Below are 16506 nucleotides of genomic sequence, written 5' to 3' on the forward strand. Positions count from 1 at the left end.
CAAATCTGCTCTTAGATACTTCCTAGCTGTGTGACCCTGGGCAAGTCACTTAACCCCAGGTGTCTAGCCCTTGCCACTTGCCTTGGAGCCAATACATACTATTGATTCTAAGACAGAAGGTAAGAGTTTAAAAAAAAAAAAGACGTAGAGCAGGCATTTCTTGTGTTCCATGGGTCCTGTTGGCTTTTGCCTGAATATTTTGGATAGCATTTGATAGGAGAATCTATGTCTGATTTCCATGACATCCAAAGGTGCGCTTTTACTTGGTAGCACCTTTTTTTTGGCAGTTATTTTATTTAGTCAATTTAGAACATTATTCCTTGGTTACAAGAATCATGTTCTATCCCTCCTTCCCCTCCCATCACCGATGTGCAATTCCACTGGGTATCACACGTGACTTTGACCAGAACCTATTTTCATGTTGTTGCTGTTTGCATTAGGATGTTCATTCAGAGTCTACCTCCACAGCCATATCCCCTCGACCCATGTAATCAAGCAGTTGTTTTTCTTCTGTGTTTTTACTCCCAGTTTTTCCTCTGAATGTGGATAGTGTTCTTTCTCCTAGATTCCTCCAAGTTATCAGTCTCTGTGTACAATGTTCTCCTGGTTCTGCTCCACAGAGACTGACACACTCTGCATCACTTCCTGGAGGTTGTTCCAGTCTCCATGGAATTCCTCCACTTTATTATTCCTTTTAGCACAATAGTATTCCATCACCAACATATACCACAATTAGTTCAGCCATTCCCCAATTGATGGGCATCCCCTCATTTTCCAATTTTTGGCCACCACAAAGAGCAAAGCTATGAATATTCTTGCACAAGTCTTTTTCCTTATTATCTCTTTGGGGTACAAACCCAGCAGTGCTATGGCTGGATCAAAGGGCAGACAGTCTTTTATCGCCCTTTGGGCATAGTTCCAAATTGCCCTCCAGAATGGTTGGATCCATTCACAACTCTACCAGCAATTGGCAGCTATTTTAAATGGTGAGTTTGGTTCAGGCAAGAGGGCTTGACTTTTGGAAGGCTGCATTGTGAAATCTACATACATACAGGGTGACTATAACATGGTAGCTAAGAAATGCCCCAAACGCAGCTATTGCCAAGAGATGACACAACCCTTCAATAGCAGCAGCAAAGCCCTTATCGGCCTCGTGGCTCCCTTTGTGACACTGAAATCTCTGAACAAGAACTAAAGGAGCCGACGGGACAGTGTTCTCATGAATCCCTCAATTCACCAAATGTGCCATCTTAGGTGAATGAGGACTTGGAGGGATTTTATCGCCTGGAGCAGATGGTTAGACAGCATGCTTCTGTTTAGGGCTCCCTTTCTTGTTGGCTTCCAGGCTAGTCACTCTGTATGAGAATCCTATAAAATTGTTGCCTGACATCAAATTCGTGCATATACTCCAAAGTACTCATTGTAAGTACAGGGTTTGCTTAGACTCTAGGGCAGGAATCACCCAATTACATTTGTTGGGCTAAATCTAGGCAGCTGCCAGTTTTTGTATAGACGGATAGCTAAGAATTTAAAAAATATATCTTAAAACAGTTTTATTGGAACACAGCCAAGCGGATTCATTTATGGCATCTACACCGCAGAGCTGAGTAGTTGTGACAGAGACCATATGGAGCTCTCATCATTTTGCACTGCTGCTCAGCACTCTATAAATTGCAGTGACACAGTTATAACTCAGTAGTGTTTCACATGCTACATGCATTGTAGTATTGCAACACTATTTTATTTTTATTGCTAGTGCATATCGATCCTATTAAAACTGGAAGAGAAAAAAAGTTTATGATAATTTTTAGAGCTGAGGACCAAGATTGAATTTTTTTTTTCTGAATAAGAACTGCTCTTAGCCACTAATATTAAAGGCTAAACAGCATTGGAAATTAGGTTTTGTTGTAGACTTGATAATGTTTGTTAGTGAATTCAGCCTAAAATTATAGGCCGGAATAGTGCTTAAGTGTGAAACTTGTAGTACAGTCAATCTGAAGATAACTAATGTTTGAATCACTAGTAACGTCAAGAGGCTTACACAATTTCTGTGCTGTAAAAAGTTAAAACAAGAAGCAAGATCTCCATTTCCACACAAATTTGCAATGAATATATATATTTAGCTCAAATTACATTTCCAGTAGCATTTTTTGGACCTTGATACAAATAAAGTTTTCTTATTTCAAAATCCATTTTAACTGGGCAATTGAGGCACTTCTACCTAATCTCCATTTGGAAGTGCTTAATTGGCAATGTAATGACATGCTAAAAGGTAAATGTCAAAAGAATAAATTACAATAAAATTCTTTAAATGCTTTCTAAGTGACAAATATGCTCAATTATAATCATAACCTTGTGGACTGGTTAACAGTATTTAATAGAAACTATCTGTGTGAAAAAACATTTTTTTGAAGATGAAATACATAAATTCTCATTACAGAGCAGCATTGATGATAGAGGGAACATTAACTTTGAACCCCAATTAAGCAAAATGTTATTGCTTTAAAAAATAATTCTATTCTTCTCATTAGTAGTTCTCTATTGCTAAAATTATACTTAATTATTATGTTTATATTTTTATATTTTATATTTTTATTATGTTTTAATTTTGTCACTAAAATTTTATGTGAATTATTTTATTTTTTGTTATTTAAGGGCCTAATATCTTCAATTTTGTCTCTTGGTCCATAATGTCTAAAGTGTTTTCTATCTAGCTCTTTAACAGAAACAATTTGTCAACTTTTGTTCTAGAGTGAATAAATGTAATGTTTCCTTTAAAAATGCTGATTATATTGATTTTTTAAATTAACCTACATTTTTATTCATCCATGCTTCCTACTTTTTCTCTCCCTTCTCTCCATGTGCTCACTTATGTTGAAGAAAAAACAAATGAAAACAAAAAATAACACAGAAAATAAAGTCTTCAATACACAACTAACTATCCAACAAAACAAATTCCCACATTACCTATATCTAAAATTGCATGAATGAACCATTTAGGTACCTTACCTCAATATGAAGAGATAAGTGGTATATTACTCACTTGTGGTTTATCATTGCATTGATCACAATTCTAAAATCTTTCAAAATTGTTTTTCTTTATTTGTTATCGCTGGATAACTGTCAGTGGTTCTGCTCATTTCCCTCTACAATACTTCAGAGAGGTCTTTTCCGTTTCCTCTTAAACTATGTGTTTTATCATTTCTTAGGGCATAATAATATTCATTGCATCCATATATTACAGTTTCTTTCGCCATTTAGACTAACCCATTTGCTTTCAATTTTGAGGTATGATGAAAAGAGCTGCCATAAATACCTTCCATTTCTTTCGGGTATTAGCCTAGCGGTGGGGTAGCTTGATCTAAGGGAAGAGTATAGTTAGTTGAATTTCCAGACACAATTTCAAATTGCTTTCCAGAATAACTAGACCAATTCACAGTACCAATGATTGAAAATACCTATTTTACCATAGCACCTCCATGATTCATAATTTTCCTGTTTTGTCATCTTTGCCAGTCTGATGGGTGTAAAGTATAATCTAAAAGTTTATTTAATTTACATTTCTCCAATTGCTGGAGATTTACACTATTTTTTCATATGATTGTTGGTAGCTTGGCTTTTTATCCTGAAAATTGCCTGTTTATACCCTTTGACCATTAATCAATTGATGTAGCTCTATAATTCTCTATAATTCCTTACCTTGGAAATGAGACAAACTAGAGAATTTATTGCAAAGATTTTCCCCACAGTTATCCATTTCCTTTACATTTTTTCATTAGATTTGTTCATGTAAAATCTTTTAAATTCTGCCAATACTGCCAATATTATTTCAGTTAATCTAATTAACGTCTCCATCTTATTTAATTATAAACTCTTCCATCATCTATAGATGCAAAAGATAATTTCTTCCTTGATCATCTAATGTGTTTATAATGTGATCTTTTATATCTAAGTCAAAGATATGTATATGCTATGAGGAGTAAGTTTTAAGCTAATTTCTGTCAAACTGTTCTCTAGTATCCCCAGCCATTTTTGTCAGTTAGTGAATTCTACTCCAGTAACTGTATTTGGGTTTATCAAACACTATGCAACTCTTTTGTTGTTGTTGTTTCTGTAGTTCATGTTCCTAATGCGTTCCAGTGACCTGCCTGTCTTTTTTAAACCAGTACCAAATTGTTTTAATCATCACTGCTTTGTAGTATAATTTGAGATTGCTCAAGTGCCTTCTCCCTGGAATATCCCTTCACCATGCTGGCCCCTTTCTCCCACTGGTGAATTTATTTTGGGGACCTTCATTTTGGGGACAGATCCTGTTGATTTGAGAAAATACACATGAAAACTACTGATAGTTAAATATTTGCTTTTCTATGTTCAATTAATTATCTCAATGAAAATATGAAGTCAAGGAAAACAACGTTATTGGGGTAAGTTCCAAATAAGCAGAACTGAGTCGAGAAGAATTGAGATCTCCTCAGAAGAGTTGATAGTCTTGGAAGTAAGAGCTGACTTGGTCAGACATCCGCTGATCCAACGGGGAGCACATAGAAAGGTCAATGCTACAAGATGGTGATGAGGAAGTAAGAACTTGGATATAGCTTTTGTAAAAATAGACTTGAAACCAGGACTTCAATCCCCAGAAGCCCTTGCTCCACTTCCCCATAATGCTTTGTAATCTCACTGAATTCTCACCTGGGCCTAGAGGGAGATGGGGTATTTAAACCTGGTTGTGAATAGGCTCGGCCCTCTTTTTACTTCTGCTTCGGAGCATATGTGGCTCTCCACCCTAGCAGGCAAGATGTAAGTGGTTGTGTCTAGGCCTCTCTCTGGCCTAGACACGTGCTTTTCTTACTTGTATATTCTTAGGTTCTCAATCTTAAATAAACCTCTAAAAAAAACAATACTCCTTGAAGAGAGAAACTAATTTCTACCTGCCTCAGTCTCCCCAAAATTTTAATCTTTACACTTTTATAAATCTATTAAACTAATGTCACCTACAGTAAGGCCGAGCACATTCTGGTGGAATTTGCTTTAAATTCCACCCCTCCAACTGATGCCTTTGTGTGTGTGTGTGTGTGTGTGTGTGTGTGTGTGTGTGAATGTTGCTAACATCCTTTAAAAAAATCAGAAAATACATTTCCTTGTGCCATAAGAATTTAAAAGTGCTTATCTGCAAACACTGGCTATAATTCAGTGGTATAAATGAATACATGTGATGAGTAACATCCTTGAGGATCTTAGATAATTATTAAAATGTATCTGTATGCCTTACCTAAACTCTTAGACTCCCAGTTTTCTAAGTCTCCTACATACTTTATAAGGTTATACTGTTATTCATTACACTTTTGGGGATAATATAATATAGGAGGTAGAAGGGAGGAGGAAGGCATTATTTTCAGTACACAGGATCAGGACCTGGAAAATGTTGGTACACACACACACACACACATACACATACACAGAAAACCAAACATCCTGAAAGGCCTATATTAAAGTTGCTTAAATTAAATTGGATCATAAGTGCGAAAGGCCTATATTAAAGTTGTTTAAATTAAATTGGATCATAAGTGCAATCACAAATGATTTCAGGGATGCCTTATTCTGAATATATCCACCTGCTACCTGAAAGTATTTTCTCTCTAGAGTTAGAAAAATAATCTTGGATATTCTAATAAAATTGGGGGCTGAAACTCATTCAAACTAAAATGGAATCATTCAGTCAAACAGTGTTGATGATTAATATCACCTTTTCCTGTTTTGTTTTGTTTTTAATTAACAAAGGAGATTATGTTAGAGAACAGGAGCCATTGGGACCTGACAGTTGGGAAAGGGCTACATAAATGAGAAGCTAAGGGAAATGGACAAACTTTGCCTACCTGACAGTTTTCCTTGGGGATTTGTTCTCTTCAAATGTGCCTAGACAAACCAGAAGCTGTTTCCAGAGGTATGTTTACTGTACAGCCCTGTAGACTTATTGCTCAGTGGTAACAATAGCTAATGCCTTTGCCTGTGGGTTATTGTCTCATAGTTCAGGGCTAGAAAGATATCTGGTTGTTTTTCAGTTAGTTTGGTGCCAAGCCCTTAGCAGAGTGCCTGGCACATAGTAGGTATTTAAGAAATGCTTGTGGACTTGGTTTGATTTACATCATTCACTGGGTTGGTACAGGCAAATTACTTAAGATCCATAGTGACAAGTTTTGCCCAAATTCATGAGAATTATACTGAAACAGCTTTTTAAATATGCTTGCCTTTAAATATATTTTTTAAATATACAGGCCCAGAGGCCTGCTCTGAGTTCCAGTGGGAGAGGTCAGGACTCATAGCAATTTACTTTTTGTCCAATAAATTGGAATTAGAAATCTGACCATGTACACATGTCTAGGTGTATATCAGAGCCTTTTGTGTTAAATGTAATTATTAACTAAATATTTCCATTTACTCATTTTTTTTAAACAACTCATGTTCCAAATGTATACACGTACTTAGCAAATATAGTACAGTACAGTGGAAGAGCATTGGACTGAGGATAGGAAGGTCTGAGCTTTTGTTCTGGCTCTGACACTTGGAGCAGTGATCCTAGAGCAAGAAGGGACCACATATAAGAAAGCACTTAGTGAAACCTTGTATTTTACGGACTAGGAAACAGACGACCCAGGGAGTTAAATGACTTTCCCAATGTCACACAAGTAGCAAACTCATTAGCAGTGTAGCCATGGCCAACTCAGCTTGCTTCTTTGAGCCTGTTTATTTGTTAAATGGGGAGGGATAATCAAATCAATGAATTAGTAAGCATTAATAAGGGATCTAGTTTACAAGGCATGCATGGTGATCTGATTATCAATGAACAAAGGGGGAACATTTTGGCCCAATCCTACTGTAGGAAAATTATACACTCTACCTGATTTTAATTAAAGGTTAAGTACCATATATTGGAAAGAGGTGTGTATTTGTAACCATAAAACTTTGGTACTAATGCTAGCTCTTCTCTTTACCACTCACATGATCTCAAACAAGCCTCTTGTCTCATCTTTTAAATGAGAGAATTGGACTAGATACAGAATTTTAGAGTTGGAAGGGACATCAGTGGCCACTGAGTCCAGCCCATAACCTCCTCCAATCCCCCAAATCATCACAATTACAACATAACTGACAATTGCTTTCCAATCATTACTTAATTTTTAGATGATCTCTATGGTTCAGTCAGGGGCAGAGAGGTGATATAATGGATGGCATGCTAGGCTTGAAATCAGGGAAGACTCATATACACGAGTTCAAATTCTGCCTCAGACACAATAACTGTGGGATCCTGGGTCCAATCTTGTTTACCTCACTTGTAAAATAGAGAAGATAATAGTACCTATCTCACAAAGTTGCTACCCAAATGAGATAACATATGTAGAACATTTTGTATATCATAGAGCCAATAATGCTATTATTATGTTTCAACTATAAAAACGAACTACACAGAAATAAAAAGAGAAAGAAAAAAATGAGAATGAATTCAGAGGATGCTAGATATAAACCTTAAAGCATTATACACATACATGTCAGTTACTATTATGTAACCCTAGAGATCTCCACGTTAGGATCTTGTTTGACGATGAAGATTTTAAAAGGCCCCAAGTTCATCATAATTCTGCCTGTGGAAAGGTAGATATGAAATATATGGATGGCTCATGATTATGTCCCTTGTTAGAGAGCCTCTCAAAACTCCTACTCTAGGAAGAAACCCTGCCCTCTCAGCTGATCTCATGTTAGTTTCCTCTCTTACCAGGGTGGAAAGGAATAAAATACCCAGGGTTTTGGGTTAGCCCAAGCCTTTCTGGAGGGTTCTGTCTCTGTCATCTTCATTTGGGAGAAAATCAGCCACTTTGCTTTCTCTGCAAAAAATAACAGAGGAAAGCTCAAGAGGAGAAAGTTCCAATCTTTTTAATGAAGAAAGCCCTTTCTTTTGTGGGATTGAGTGGTGACAGGGTAGAATATGCTTGAAGTTAAAGAGGGGGAAAAATCTTCATCTAGTATTTTATTGCAAGAGATGTTCTCTCTGTTCAGAATTATGATCAATATGGCAGAACAATCAGGTTGCCCTTGTTAATACACAGGATATCTGAAGAAGGATTGTGGAGATGACTGGATGACTGGGGGGAAACACTAAACAAGGAAACAGACAGTTTCATCCAATTAGGAAGGCACAGTGATTGGCCATGCCTGTAGACTGTGATAAACTTATCACTCCGCAGTGGTTTCTGCTAATGAGAGATAGCACAGAGATGACCTACCTTTACCATGAAATAATTCTGCATTCAGGGATTTTGGCAATACAGAATATGCTCATTGTAGGATAGTGTGGGTCATTGGACTACTTTCCATAAAACATCTCATCAATATTGGTTTTCTTGTCTGTTAATAAATAATAAAATATTTAAAATTAAATTAAAATAAATGAAATTAAATTAAAAAAAAACTTTCCTTACAACTTTGGGGCCAGTATCTTTTAAGCAGGGAATGTGGAGATATGCAATGGAGTGTTAGCCTTGCATTTTTGAGCTCTACTCTTATTTCTGTAATTACCTGAATCTTTTTGAACCTCAGTTTCCTCAAGTATCTTGGTTCATACATATCTTGGTTCAATCATTCTGGAAAGCAATTTGGAATATTCCTAAAAGAGTGACTAAAAAACATCCATAATATTTGATCTAGAGATCCTACTTCAAGGAGTACAAAGACAGAAATAAAAATCCTGACGATACTAAAATATTCATAGAAATAATTTTGTAATGGTAAAGACCTGGAAACAAAGTTGGCATTTATTAATTTAAGAGTGGATACACTAATGCAGTCGTCATGAAAAAGATGACTATGAGTATTTCAGAGAAGCACAGGAAAACATATGAACTTACGCTGAGTAAACAGAATTAAGAAAGCAATATACACAATGATGACAACGTAAATTGAAAGAGAAAAAAACTGTACACTGCATAATTATGACTATCAAGAGATGGGCAGCTGGGGGGCACAGTGGATTGAGAGTCAGGCCCAGAGATGGGAGGTCCTGGGTTCAAATCTGGCCTCAGACACTTCCCAGCTGTGTGACCCTGGGCAAGTCACTTAACCCCCATTGCCTAGCCCTTACCACTCTTCTGCCTTAGAACCAATACCCAGTATTAATTCTAAGGCGGAGGTTAAGGGTTTAAAAAAAAAAAGATGAAAAATCTCTAATACTCCTCCTTCCCCCAACCTTCTTTAGATATAGAGGACCTTGGTTATATAATATTGCATATATTGACAGAAATTGATAATGAATTTGGTTAGTTTAACTTTTTTTTTCCTTTCTTTTTTCATCTTTGATACCATGAATGGTATGGCCGGGGTTAGTTAGGATAGGGATCAGATATATTTGGAAATCAATGTGATGTAAAAGCTATTCATAAAAACAAGATGAAACAAAGATAAATTCTTAAAAGAAAAACAATCTAGCCTGACCATTTATTTCAACGGATTGCTGTAAGGACCAGAGGAGAAAAGTAAATCTGAAAACTCTTTGAAGTCCACTAAAAAGTTTGTTTAATTTATTTCTAGGGCCAAACTAATTTTGCATACCTTCTAATCCTCTTTTGGTGCTATTTTTACTCTAAGGATTGCCCTAGAACAGGGGGCCCTGAAAGGTAGTGAGCACTCTACTACTGAAATATTACCTTACAAAGCACTTTGAGAGATGTTATTTAAATCATTGTTCATAGAAACCCTGAGAGTTAGGCAGGAAAAGAATTATTAATGTCATTTTACATAAAAAGGAAACTATTCCAGGAAGGTTCTGAAGTAATTTGCCCAAAGCCTGGATTCCATGTCTCCAACTCCCTATCATCTAGGGCTATTTCTGCAAGTGCTACCCTGAACAATTCAATATGAAGCTGGATGACAAACTGTCAGATGCTACAAGGAAGATTCTAGTATTGGATGGGAAGTTGGAGATGAGCTAAATAATTCTTTTCAATTCTAAACTCTGTTGTTTCTAGTAACTTCTCAGGGAATAAATTCCGCTGTTTGGCTACAGTAAGGCAGAAATAGAAGCCACTGGGAGAAATAGCAAATAAGGAAATATAGGCATGGGATAAGAAAAAAAAATCGCTATCTTAAAATGGAATGGATTACCTTGGATTACCCCTCAGTGGAGAGTTTCCAGGAAAGACTGAATGATCACTTGTTGGGTATATGGAGAAACTTGATCAAAGACCGGTTGCCCCAATGTACCCTTTAAGGTCTTCTCTAAGTTTAAGATTCTGTGGAATGGTCAAAGAGCTGTAGACCAATTTTGCAAATAGTAGCTAACATTTATATAGCTCTTTCAGGTTTGCAAAGCCCTTTACAAATAGTATCCCATTTTATTCTCACAACAACTCTGGGAAAGGTGGGTGCTATTATTCACAGTTTATAAATGAGGAAACTGAGGTAGATAAAGGTGGGTGCTATTATCCACACTTTATAAATGAGGAAACTGAGGTAGATAAAGGTGGGTGCTATTATCCACACTTTATAAATGAGGAAACTGAGGTAGATAAAGGTGGGTGCTATTATCCACAATTTATAAATGAGGAAACTGAGGTAGATAAAGGTGGGTGCTATTATCCACACTTTATAAATGAGGAAACTGAGGTAGATAAAGGTGGGTGCTATTATCCACAATTTATAAATGAGGAAACTGAGATAGATAAAGGTCAATTATTTGCCCAGGGTCTCACTTTTGGTAAGTGAAGTGTCTGTGACTAGACTTGAATTCAAATCGTTTTTACCCTAGACTCAGCCCTCTATTTATTAGCTGCCTATAACATACATTCAATTCTCTCCAAATGGTCCAGGCATAAGCTTATTATACCACTTCTTTGCAACTGCTCCCTAGCTAAGGAAATATCCAGAAGAACAGACCCTTCAGTACTATTTTTTTTTCTCCTGGGTTTCCTTTTCTTTTTGATGGCAATAAAGATTTGGCAGGACTTCACCTTTGATTTGACCAAGTGTTTTGAAAAGTAAACATTGTCTGAGTTTAATGTATTTTAATTCCTCTATAATTAAATCTATTTTAATTTAAAAGCATTTTTAGTTAAAATGCATTTTATACATTTAAAAACATGATCAAAATGCATTTTAATTCCTATATATAGCTTAAGAGCATAGCCTCTTATTTCCTTAGTCATAAAGAAATTCGCTTCCTTCTTGCTAAGAAAATGGAGTCAATCTTGAGACCAAAACCTGCTTTTTTGGGATCATATCACCACCTAGTGGCAAATTTTGGATGTTGCAACAAAAGGCTTTACCAGCCTTTTAAATTTTGCCCTTCGTGTGTGTAAGGAGTGCTCAAGGAAGACTAGGACTACTGCTGTGAGGGATTGCCAAGCCATTTTCAGAGCTACTTTCCGTCTTTGGTGCCCACCCTTCACCCAGCTCTCATCTGTGGCTCCAAGGAACTATGGCGCAGTGGCCACACCCCAATAAACTTTAACAGAGGGGCTAAACTAAGTTAAGGGTCATTGACGGGCCTCAAACCTGTCACTGAGTTGGGGGGAGGGGGGAGGGATGTTTACCCTAAGCATGGGAATGAAGACTTCCCCCAAGCAGAATGGGCAGATTAGAACACTGTGTTATAATGGCTTCTTCGAAGTTGAGCCAAGATCATCTACGGCATCTCAGGTTGTTGCCAGTCATACTGACTTTTGTCTTGCTGTTGGACTTCGGGAATTCTGGGAAAGAGTGAGACTGAAGACTTTGTGAAACTCTGCTTCCCATAAATCCAATTTATTCTCCAGTCAAAAGACTGGATCATCCAGTGATGGCCTCTTGGTCCTCCTGGAGTACAAAGAGCAACAACAGCAGCAATGGGTATAAATTCTATTACTCAGAAAAGCAATGAAATTTCCAAATACTAGAAGTAATACTTTATACTTATTCAAAACAAGTCTATATACGGAAGGCTAGACTTCCCCAGCTTTGATCTAAAATTTTAAAATGGGTCACTTTACTGTTACTTTAATTTTTGTTATCATCTAAAATATTTACTGAGGGGAAGTTGATTGGGAAGAGTGATAATGTTAGGGGAGGAAAAATAAAGTCAAGGCAAAGGAGATAAGGCCTCTTAGGGGATGATATTAGGGTTCCTCTCTATGAAAATAAGAAAGATTTGAAATTTGAATACTGTTTAGGAGTTTGGCCAAAAGCCAATAAGTGCTAAAAGGTAAATATTGACATAGATTGACAGAAATAGATTGACATAGACAATAGACATTGTCATAGATTGACATAGATTGACATCAAGTAAAATCAACAGATATATTTTTGAATTAGTTGATTTAAAAAATAAGTTTATAGAAAAAAGCTTGGCTTTTCTGTTTCTCAAGTCTTTTAAATTTTATAAGCAATTACAATTATTCCTAACTGCATGTTGCTTGGAAAAAAGTGGCGGAGGCCTATAGAAAAAAATAGTCATCAGGATTTAGGTGTTAAGTGTCAAACTGAGTGTAATGCCCTGGGGATATAAAGGAAGGGGAAACCCTTCTGTTCCTTCCCTCAAGGAGCTTACCTTCTGAAGAGAGGACAACATGTAAATATGTACAAATAAATACAAAGAGCAAAATGAGGGCAATGTCAGGGAGAAGGCATTAGAATTGAGGGGTAACTGGCAAGTATTCTCACAGAGAATGGATTTTAACTAAAACTTGAAGAAAGGCAGGGAGGTCAGGAGGCAGAAACAAGGAAGAACATTTCAGGCATAGTGGGACAGCAAGTGAAAATACACCAAATTGGGAGTTGCAATTCTTGTGATGAAATAGATGACATTTCTAAAATAAGTCACCACAAACTGGGTTATATAGTAAAGTCTCTCCACTCATAGAATATGAGAATAAAAAGAAATCAAGATAGAGATCATCCTGTGTATTTCTCTCAATCTACAGCTGAGGTGGAGGCTCAGAACCAAGTGATCTACCATTTTATTAGTGGCAGAATTTGATCTCCTGATTTATTATTCTTATACTTTCATGGGTATATATGTATATCAAAAAGAAAAGGATGATTTGGTGAGTATTTGAGGGCTTAATCACATAATCATTTATGGAATAACCAGGGTAAATATGACAGTATGGTAGCCAAAGAATGTTACTCAAGCATGAAGATGGGAGGAAAGAAGGGGGGAAAAAAGAGTCAGAGATATAAGAAAAATGTAAAATGCCTTAAAGGGGATCCACCTAAATGAAAGGAGCACCAATAATTGGATCAATATAAATTTGTTAAGAGTTTATATTTCAAGTGGTAGAGCAATAACAACATTTATATTTTAGAATAAACCCAGTTTTTTGGGGGGGTTGGGGGTTAGGTGGCTCAGTGTATGGAGCCAGGTCTAGACATGTATGGCATCAGACACTTCCTAGCTGTGTGTCCCTTGGGCAAATCACTTAACCCCAATTGCCTAGCCCTTACTGCTATTCTGCCTTTGAAACAATACTTAGTATTAATTGCAAGACAGAAAGTAAGATTGAAAATACTCTCTCTCTCTCTCTCTCTTTCTCTCTCTCTCTCTCTCTCTCTCAATAAATCCATTTATAACCTTTATTTTCATCCTTAGATACATTTATGTATTTGGTTTTATATGCAGTAAGTAGGAAGGTGCCTACATGGCATGATTTAGAAGGATAACACTCAAGTTTCTCACTTATTGACCTGTCATGTGTTAAATATTTGCTCCTGCCAGTAAAGACTTGTTCTCAGGAATCTCTTAAGAATATGTCAATAGTGGTCAAAGCAGTAACATTCTGCCAGGGTTTCAGATTACATACCAACTTTGATAGCTAGCTAAGACAGCATGGTACAGGAGAAAATAAAACTAGCTCTGGAGAGCCCCATTTAAAATTCCAATTCTGTTTCGACAACCTGTTTAATCTTCCTGAGCCCCTATTTTCTCTATAAAATGAGAGAACTGAACTAGATAGCCCAAGTTCCCTTCCAGTACTTGATCTTAGATTTTAATTCCCCTTTGTTCTTTTCTTTTTAGATATTGTTTGTTAAATTAAAATTCCCACCCTCTCTCCTCTCCTCCCAACACCAGAGACAGCATCATTTAACAACAAAGTTTATATGTTTTGTTTGTATTAGTTCTTTTTCTGGAGGTGGACAAACACAAGTTATTCTTCAGAAAATATTTATTGCTATATATAATGTTCTTTGGGTTATTCTCATTTCTCTCATCTTAATTTTACATAGTGTTTCCATGACTTTTCAAAAAAAAAAAACCTAACCTACTCATATCTTATGGTGCAATAGTATTCCACCACAATCATAAGCTACAACTTGTTTAGCAATTAATCTCCTAACTGATAATCATCCCTTCAATCTCCAGTTCTTTGCCAACACAAAGGGAACTGCTAGAAATATTTTAGAACAAATAAGTTCTTTTCCTTTCCTTTGATCATCTTAAATAAACCTAATAGTGTTATTGCTGAGTCAGAAGGTATATATAGTTTTATAACTCTTTGGGCATAATTCCAGACTATCTCTAAAAAGTTTGGATCAGTTCACAGTTCAACCAACATTGTATTAGTGTCCCTCTTTTTCCAAATCTTCAACATTTGTCATCTTGCTCTTTTATCATATTAGTCAATCTGATTGGTAAGACATCTTTGAACTGTTTTGATTAACATTTCTCTAATCAATAATGATATGGAATATTTTTTCATATAGTTATATATAACTTTAATTGCTTCATTAAAAAACTTCCTGCTTTTATCTTGACCATTTAGCAACTGGGGAATGGCTGATATTCTTATAAATTTGACAAAGTTCTTTCTACATATTAGATATGACTTCTGGGAAATTATGTATAACATTTCCCCCTCAATTTTCTGCTTTCCTTTTAATCCTGCCTACATTAATTTTACTTGTTCAAAAACTTTTAACATATTCACAATTATTCATTTTACATCTCACAATGCTATCTTTTGTTCATAAATTCTTCCCCACAACCATAAATCTGATAGTGTAATGTTGCATATACTAATTTACTTATGACATCTCCCTTTATGCCTAGATCATGTATCTATTTTATTTTTATCTTGGAAAATGGTATAAGATATTGATCTATATCTAATTTCTGCCAGACTGCTTTCCAGTTTTCCCAACTATTTTTTTTTCCAAATAGTGAATTCTTAACCCCAAAGCCCAGATCTTTATTTCTGTCAAACACAAGGTTACTATAATTTTTACTATTGTTTTGGATGTCAGAATGGCTGAGTGGTTTAGGGCTCCCTTCATTTTCAAAGAGGACCAATGACATCATGGGGTCATGTCTTGACTTGCTTATGATTTAGATTTAAAGTAAGGCAGAGTTGCACAAATTCATAGGCCTCACTCTCTTCTAGTTATCCAAGTCCAGTGGCAAGACAAGTCAGTAGATGGCCAGAGATACACTGGATGACCTTAGCATTTTCCATGTCTGACTAAGCTCTAAGTCAGTGATGGCAAACCTATGGCACAGGTGCCAAAAATAGCACAGAGTGCTCTCTGTGGGTACCTACATTGACCTCCCCAGCCCCAACCCCCCAGGGTTTGTTATTAGAAAGGCAGAGGGACTTGAGTGGAGTTGCTCCCCTCCCCCTCTCCATCTTGCCTGATGACATTTTTTTAATTCACTAGCTCCCCTGCCTAGTAGCCCAATGGGCACACAGTGGTTAAGGTGGGCAGCTCACAGGTGGCAGAGCTAGAGGGGAGTGGAGCACTCAGGCCCCTCCCTTTCCCCTCTATACTTACTAAGGACATTCTTCACTTTACCTGCCCCTCTACATAGCAGCCCAATAGGAGCACTTTGTGTAGGATAAAAGGGGGATGGATAGGCAGGGTGTGTGGAGCACTAAATGGGGGAGGAGCATTCATGGCACATGATCTGGGGTGTGGGATGGGGTGGGGCCTGGCACTCCTTTTCTAAAAGGTTCACCATCACTGCTCTAATCCCTCCATAATTCCTGTTTCCAACACATTCATGGTCATTAGAACAAATTGTTCTCATCTGCCCATTCTGCTAGGGAAATCTCTACATACTTGGAATAGACATCTCCCTAAATCACTGATGGGTTTGAGGTCTATCAATTACCCTCAACTTGGTTTATCTGGTCTGCAGAGATGGTTTTTCAGGGTGTAGCTTCTGCTCATGTGCTGTTGCTATACCTTCTTTGAACCACTGTTCAGAGTTGAGCAGCAGGTGGACAACAAATGAGGAAAGCAACCCTGTAAAGCATTCCACAGCCATCACACTATTAGTACTAGTTGTTCTTGTACAGGAGTGAAGTAGAATAATTTGGGCCAGACATATGGATCTGGGAGTCATTATATTAAGAGAGTTAATGGTGAGTTCCTTCTGATATCTATTTTTGGGAAAGCCCCCCCAGATAGGTTGTCTTCTTATTCTGGCTTGCTTTGAATTTTCTGGACTTAACCACCATACTCCCTTTTACATTTTGTCTTGTCAACATG

This window comes from Monodelphis domestica, chromosome 7, assembly GCF_027887165.1.
Source record: "Monodelphis domestica isolate mMonDom1 chromosome 7, mMonDom1.pri, whole genome shotgun sequence".
Taxonomy (NCBI): domain Eukaryota; kingdom Metazoa; phylum Chordata; class Mammalia; order Didelphimorphia; family Didelphidae; genus Monodelphis; species Monodelphis domestica.